The sequence below is a fragment of the Rhinopithecus roxellana genome, chromosome 20 (assembly GCF_007565055.1).
Source record: "Rhinopithecus roxellana isolate Shanxi Qingling chromosome 20, ASM756505v1, whole genome shotgun sequence".
In the NCBI taxonomy this organism is placed as follows: Eukaryota; Metazoa; Chordata; class Mammalia; order Primates; family Cercopithecidae; genus Rhinopithecus; species Rhinopithecus roxellana.
This window is the reverse complement of record NC_044568.1, coordinates 51,475,099-51,483,206: the sequence shown is the minus strand read 5'-3', so window position 1 is coordinate 51,483,206 and position 8,108 is coordinate 51,475,099. Positions and strand designations below refer to the sequence as shown.

The following is an 8,108-nucleotide window of genomic DNA, read 5'->3' as shown; positions in this document are numbered from 1 at the left end:
CTGAGGCCCAGGAAGATAGAAAGGGGAAACGGAGGTGGCCAAGTACAGGTGAAGGTGAAGCCAAGGGTGTGTTCCGTGGGGCGCCCCCTTTCCACGCAGCTAAGCCCCCTTCCTCCTTCAGTTGGATGGTGGAGCTCTGGGGTTCTAGTCCTGTTGTCCCTACAGTGGGAAAGTGACTTTAACCTCTCCGTGCCTCAGTTTCCCCTGTAGAATGAGGATGATGAATAGTCTGGCATCCAAGTAGATGGGCGCACAGAGGAAACAGAACAGTGTTCCCAAACGCTGCAGGGGTGCTGGGAGCACTGGGGAATTGCAAAGGCATGAGTGCTGTTTGCTTGACGCAGAAGGGCTGCAGTTTCCGGCTGGCGTGTCCTGAAACTCAGGGACAGATGAGGTCTCAGGAGTGGAATCCTATTCCGAGGGGTTGAGGCTCCTGCCTGCAGCAAAGCTGCCCCCAAACCCAGATTGCACCATGAACCAGTCAGCAGGGAGCCAGCACTGTGGCCCAGGAACTCGCTCCTGGGTGTGCATTTCTCGGAAAGGCTTCTACTCCCATCCCTCAAAATAAGCAAAACCCCAAACCCCACAGATGCACACCACACACATCACTGTCTGCATCCCCAGCCCTGTTTCCATGCTGGTGGGAATGGTTGATCATTATGATCATTTAAGTGCATTGAACCTTTTCTGTTTGTTTCATGAAAAAATAATTTCTGTTTGCTTTAGCCACATTGTTTGTTGTTTAAAAGAATAAAATAATTAAAATAAGAGGAACCCTATGTAGTCTTGGATTTTTCTCTTTACCAGCACATAAAAATGTGTGGGTGATATCTACCATTTTTTTAACCAACACAATTTAATGAGTTGTATTGCTGTCCATTGAGTTATTATGCCTTATGTTTTATTTAACAAATACACATGCACATCTATATATGCAAATTAGATGCCTAAATCTATATTTTTTTCTGTGGTGACCATAACAAACGACCACCAGCTGGATGGCCTCCAATAGCAGAAATGTTTTCTTGTGTAGTTCTGGAGGCCAGAAGTCCAAAAGGTGATGCAGGGCCGGTTCCTTCTGGGGACTCTGAGGGAGAGTGTGTTTCAGGTTCATCCCGCTCCCGGGGTCACCAGCATCCTTGGCATTCCCTGGCTTGCAAAGGCATTTCTCCAGTGTCTGCCTCCACCATCACTTGGCCTTCTATTTGTGCTTCCATCTGTGCCCTTTCTCTGTGCCCCTCTCTACCATTTTCTAAATTATTTTCTTTGCCCATCTTTGTCTAAGCTGGATAAAAAGCCAGGACAACAGGCATCTTTTCTTTCGTAGAATGTAAGGTCACCCTAGCTCTACTGTCCCACCGGGTTTGACTTATATATCACTAGCCAGCGGCTCTGGCATATTCACGGCAGCTGGTACTCAGCCTTCTAATTGGACCTTTTCCTCTTCCACCTGTTTTTGGGGACTACACTTTGCAAAGGAGAGCAGCAACCATTCATGTGGCAAGCCCCAAGCCCCCTTTCCTGACTACTTAACTTTGAGGATGTAAACACAGAGGTCAGGTAACTTGGGGGAGTCGTGGTCAGTTGGTGAGGGGGCTTGGATTGGAACCTGGACATTTACCTTCAGAATCTGAGTTTGTGCCTCTACCCTAGTTCTAAATGCCCTGTGTTTAAAATGTGTTCAGGTTGCTCTGATCAGATTCAGAGCACTGCTGAACATACTTTCCCTTCAATGCTTTTCACTGCTGCATAGGATCCCCTCATATGCATACACTGCAGGGCTCTTACCCACTCCCCTGGAGAGGACCACCTAGGTTGCCTCCAGTGCTAGGCTTCCCCAAACCCCATGCTGATGAGTATCCTCATACACAGGACCTCCGGGGAAACACCCCAGGTGCACAGGCTCAGAGCAGCAGGTTGCAAGATATTCCCATAATTAACTTCTCGAAGCACAAAGTGTGTTCTTTCTGTGAAGTCCTGAAGTTGTGCAGGCTCCTACTTCTCAGCTACGCAACTGCAAACCAAAAGGTGTTTTGAGGAGCTGTCATCGTGATGTGACTGGCTGATGGGACTGTGTATTGGAAAGGAATTTGAAAACGGTTTCATGCTGGGCAAATGTGTGGGCCACTCACATTGCTGCTGAACAGCAGGATCTGTCTTTAGGGTGAAGTGTGGACAACTTCCATGGAAGGGCTGCACCTGTCACTGGTTTGTGGAGGATGGAGTGCCCCTGGAATCCAACCCACAGGCAGAAGCCTAGGACCAAAATCAAGAAAGCTCCTCTCGCCTGTCAGTACGCAGGTTGAGGGAGGGGCCTTGATTCACAATGACTCAGTGCTCTCACCACAGGGCCCTAATGCACGGGCTGAGGCAAGGGGAGCAGGGCTGGGAGCTGATTCTTAAATCCTGGTGGACTCTGAGCACACAATCCACTCTCCACAAGCAAGCACAGTGGACTTCCCCAGGTAGAAAGCAGCCCAGCAATTTACTCCTTGGCATACTGCTCCAAAGATGGTCCCCAACAATGCTATCCCTACCCTCGGCATATGCTACCTGTTCTTGCCCAGAGGTGGAAAAATTACTGGGCTGGCCTGTAAATGCTCTGGTCCATACAATGACAGTCTGGGACATCTGAATCCTGGTCTTAAGAAGGCTGAAAGCTTCTACTTCCCTCCTCTTGGAATCCAGCCTCTGTGTTGTTAGAAGCTTTAGCCACATGGCAAGGATACACAGAGGTAAGCTGAGGAGCTCTGGTCAAAAGTCCAGTGGAGCTCCCAATAGCAGCAAGCACCACTGATGGCCACATGAGCAAGAAACCTTGCACCTTCGGCCCAGTTGAGCCTCTGAATGACTGCAGCCCTAGTACCATCACATGGAACAGAAGAACTGCCCAGCTGAGCCCATCCCATGAACCAAATCCTGAGAAAGAAGAAAATGGTTATTGTTTCAAGGACTCAATTTGAGGATGGTCTGTTATACGTTAAGAGATACCTGAAACAACCTCCAACAGAAATGCATGCAGAAGGTAGCTAAGAGACATATACCAGTCTCCAGCTGGAAATAACTGTGTGTCCCTCAACAGTAGAAGGAATAAATAGCCTGTGTCCCATCAACAGTGGGATACTCTATGGTGGTGAAAATGAATAAACGATGGCTCCATGCAACAATCTGGGTGATTCTCATAAGCACAGCCCAGAGTGAAGAAACCAACCCCATTCCATATGATTCCATTTATACCACGTTCAGAAATAGGCAGGACTATCTCTGTGGCTCCAAGTCAGGAGACGGGTGACCTGTGAGTGGCAGTAACAGGAGGGAGCTTCTGGAGGATGGAGATGATGTGTCCAGATGTGCACACTGCTCAGAGAATGTGTTTCCTTTGAGAAAGCTCACTGAGCCAATTTGTGGATGTCTCTGTTTGTATGTGATGTTTCAATAAAAAGTTTACCTTAAAATGTAAATCCGATGTTTTCTGGTTATCTATGACTGCATAACAAATCACGCCAAAATGCAGTGGCTTTAAACAGCAGTCTTTCATTATTTCTCGTAGTTCCTGTAGTTCAGAAATTCGAGAGGAGCAGGGCTGGGTGGCTGTGGCTCGGGATCTCTCATGCACTCGATCCTCAGGGAGGGCTAGACTGGGGTCATCTGAAGACTTCTTCACCCCCGTGTCTGGCACCTGGGCTGGGAATACCCAAACAGCAGAGGCTAGTGAGGCAGAGGCTTCTGGAACTCTCTATTACCTTTCTGTGGCCTCTCTATAAGGAGTCCAGGGTAGCTGGACTCCTTACAAGGACTCCTTACAACGCAGCTCCTAAAGCGTGCATCCTGAGACAGGGCCCAGGCAGAAGCTTCTCTACTCACCTAACCTTGACAGTCACACAGAGTCATTTCTGCCAGTCAAGCCATCCAAACGATCTCAAAGGCCTGCCCAACTCCAGGGGAGGAGTCCCAGACCTCATCTTCCAGAGAAGAAGCATCAGAGAGTTTGCAGACATGGTCTAAACCACCAACAGAGCATGTCATTCTCATTAAAAACCTTCAATGCTTAACCATCCCATTTAGAATAGAATGCATGGTTTTCCCGGCTCACTAGGCTGGTAGGATCACCACAGCCCCTGCCTACTCTTTCCACCCTCGCTTTCCATCCTCTCTGCTTTCTCAGATTTCTACTCCCCCAGTCCCAGCTACACTGGCCTCCTCCCAGATCCTGGAAGACATCACATTGCTGTGACCTCAGGCCCTTTGCATGTGCTATGCGTTGTGTCTAGAACACTCTTCTTCTGGATTGTTTCCTGTCTGACTCTTTATGATGCAAGCCTTGGCTCAAATGGCACCAGGTCAGGTGTGTCCCTCCTGCTGTCATTCTCTATCTCCTTACCTGGTTTACCTTCTTCATTGCACTTAGCTCTATTTGAAACCGTCTTTCCGTGGACTTGCCCATTCGTGCTGCTTACCGTCTGCCTCTTCCAACCAGAATGGAAGCTCCTCGTTAACCACGAGTTCAATGCCTGGTTCTTACTAAATATTTGTTGAATGAACAGACAATAGATAGACGAATGCACTGGTGATAATTAATGCAGACTAATGCTTCCTTTTGAAGTACAGTGTGTGCCTAGTACTGCACTAGGTATTGGGGATATCAGACGGATGACGTGCAGGGAGACAGCGGCTGACACTGCCAGCGAATTTCTCGCCCAGGCTGGGGTACAGTGGTGCAATCACTTCCTTTTTGGATGTATCTTCCTAGTCTGGAAAGTGAAACAAAACAAAACATTTCCCAGGCTCCCTTGCAGCCAAGGTGCTGGAGGTGAATGAGATTCAACCAATGAGATGCAGTCACAAGAAACGTGGGGCAGAGACCAGCTCCTGATGCGTCCTGCTGGTGCCACAGCATGGAAACTCGAGGTTTTCTGTGGCATCCACCTTGGGGTGCCAAGGGGCAAGTGGGCAGAGCCTTCCTGACCCTGGATTGCAACCAGAGTTGTTTGTGTTATTTTTCATCTTATTTTATGTATTATTATTATTATTATTTAAGACAAAGTCTTGCTCTGTTTCCCAGGCTGGAGTACCGCAGTGTGATCATGGCTCACTGCAGCCTCAATCTCCTGGGCTCAAGCGATCCTCCCACCTCAGCCTCTCAAGTAGCTGGGACTACAGGCACACACCACCACACCTGGCTAGTTTTCATATATATATATATATATATATTTTTTTTTTTTTTTTTTTTTTTGTAGAGATGGAGCTCCCTATGTTGCCCAGGCTGGTCTTGAACTCCTGGGCTTGGCCTCCCAAAGCGCTGGGATTACAGGCACAAACCACTGTGCCCGGTTTGTTGGCATCCTTGAGCCCACCAGTTCCAGTGGTAACCTTCTGCCTCTCACCTCCGGTTTACAGCTCTTTGGTGCCAATCCTACTTTGCTCCCACAGTCATTTCTGGAGGCCCAGTGTGGAACACACTCTGCCAACCTCTCCAGTGATTTTGGAAGCACCTCAAGCCCTGTATCAAATCCCATCTACTCAAAACACCTCAAGTGGTGTGTTAGTCATGTCACCTGCCACAATCTTAGGAGTCTGAAAAGACGAAGAGGTGTGACTTCTGTGTACGGTCACTGCAACTACAGATATGTCAGCAAATCCCAAAACATCCTGAGAAAATGAAAAACTCCAGCTCACGACCTGGAAGCTCTGGACACAAACCAGATATTGGATATTTGGAATGTACAGGGAGTTTGCTGTGTTGCTCACCTTTTTTTCCAGATATGTCACATGAGACTCATTTGGCAGCCTGTCTTAGATGATTTCACGGTGCTATGGACTGAACATTTGTGTCCCCCACAATTCCTACATTGAAATCCTAACCCCCAAAGTGATGGGATGAGGAGGTGGGTCTTGGGAGGTGATTTGCTCATGAAGGTGGAGTCCTATGATAGGGTGAGTGCCCTTTTAAAAGCGACCCTGGAGAGCTCTTGTTGCCATGTGAGGACACAACAAGAAGATGGAAACCTACAGCCAGGAAGAGGACTCAGCAGTGCCGACACCCTGATCCTGGACTTCCAGCCTCCAAAACTGTAAGAAAACAATTGTCTGCTCTTTACAAGCCACTGAGTCAATGGCACTTCATTAGAGCAGCCCAAATGGAGCAAGACAAACAGTAAACACTAAATTAGTTTTTTCTGCTGCACGATATGATTTTAAAAAGGGCCAGCAGTGGCTTGGCTGGGCACAGTGGCTCACGCCTGTAATCCCAGCACTTTGGGAGGCTGAGTGGGGGGGATCATGAGGTCAGGAGATCGAGACCATTCTAGCTAACATGGTGAAACCCCATCTCTACTGAAAAATACAAAAAATTAGCCGGGCGTGGTGGCGGGCGCCTGTAGTTCCAGCTGCTAGGGAGGCTGAGGCAGGAGAATGGCGTGAACCCGGGAGGCAGAGCTTGCAGTGAGCCGAGATCACGCCACTGCACTCTAGGCTGGGTGACAAAGCGAGACTCCATCTCAAAAAAAAAAAAAAAAAAAAAAAGGACCAGCAGTCTATGTCAGTTCTGAAATCTAGTCCTGGTGCTACCACTAACCTGACTGCCAAACTGGGTAAGTTACTCATCCTCTCTGGTCTTCAGTTTCTCACTGTCAGTTGGGAGAAGGAGACAAGACCATATCAAGTTTCTTTGTGGCTTTATATGCCCAGGATTCCCTTCTCTTCTTCTTGGTGTTCTTGGGGTTCTTTTGTAATTCATCCTTTTGACCAAGGAACTCTGCAGAGCTTCCTGCTTCACTCCACAACCCACACTGGCCCCTGTGAGATCAAGACAGGTGATTTTAATTTGCTTTTGTTACAGAAAAAATGAAATATATGAAAGTAAAGAAAATAGGATAACCAATCCCTATCTGCCCAGTACTCAGAAACAACCATTTATCAGCTCCCGTCCAGTCCTGTTCCACCTCCGGCCCTTCCCACGGCCTCTTGCCTTGGTTTCTCAGATGTAAATCACATCTATACGTATTTCACTTGGTATCTTCGGGAGACGCGGGCAGAGCTGGTTTTGACAGTGATGCAATTGCTGGCAAATCGGTTTGCATCCAACATTGTCTGGAAATTTGGGTCACCTCTTCACAAATCCTGTTTGGAAACGTGCTCTTATGAGGAACAGATGCTCCAGATGAGTCACAAGCCCGAAAACACACAACAAACAGACACGCCTGTCCTTTCTTTTGTTTGGAAAGCAATGGTTAGAACTTCAAGAGTGATTCTAGGGTGCTCTGCAGTCAACTGCTTACCATGAATGTGATGTGTATAAATTTAGTGATTTAGTTGAACACTGCCCAGTCCAGGCCCCAATCCCCTGCACTACTGTCGATGCTTCTTCATCCTGCACATGTGCCCTGCATCTCATGTTCAGTGTCAGTGGTGATGAGCACATGCCAGGTGCCCTGCAAACTTGGGCTCTGGAACCGAATGCCTGTGTGAGACCCGGCTCCGCCACTCACTAATGTGTGCCCTTGGGCGAGTCACAGCCTCTCCTTCCCTCCACGTTCTCATATGAAGCGTCCTTCGTTATGCTGCTTCAGGGATTGAGTGAGATCATAGACTCAGCACTCTGCCTGGTGCCTGGCACTCAGGGAGTGCCTCATAAACATCGGGCACTGCCTTGCAAAGTGAGTGAGGGCTCCCTGTGGCCAGATGCTGGCTGGCTGTGCCCAGTGTCCGTCTTCCTGTTGGTCAGCTGTAAGCGTCTGTGTTAAACCCAAAGAACAAGCCCAAGTATGATCCCCAAAGGGAAAAGATTGCCTGAGGGAGCCCAATCCTCCTGCATCTCCCGTTATTGCCTCCACGGCTTGATTGAGCCTTACACAAGGAAAGCATTCAATCTCTCCCTCGGAGGGGAAGAAGCATAGAGAAAACCTTTCTCACAGCAAGAACGGAGTTTGTGTAAGAACTGCAATTTTGAGGTCCTGAAGGACACAATGGGGGTATTGTACTTGTGGCTCCTCGTCAGAGCAGCCAGCTCGCCGGACAGTAAACAAGTTTCCAATGAAATAAAGGCTTTGGGTGGCAGATTCTCTTGCTGTGACTAATAGACCATGTACTTCCAAGAGTATCTGTCACAT

At 48.3% G+C, this 8,108-nt stretch overlaps 1 long non-coding RNA gene across 1 annotated transcript; it reads right to left on the bottom strand.

The window, feature by feature from the left end:
• Positions 1–837: 837 nt before the first annotated feature.
• LOC115895158 lies at positions 838–6,791 on the bottom strand. The gene is made up of 2 exons (XR_004055312.1): positions 6,575–6,791; positions 838–4,751 (listed from the first exon to the last, which is right to left on the bottom strand). It is a non-coding gene; the product is annotated as an uncharacterized LOC115895158 (long non-coding RNA).
• Positions 6,792–8,108: the final 1,317 nt, after the last annotated feature.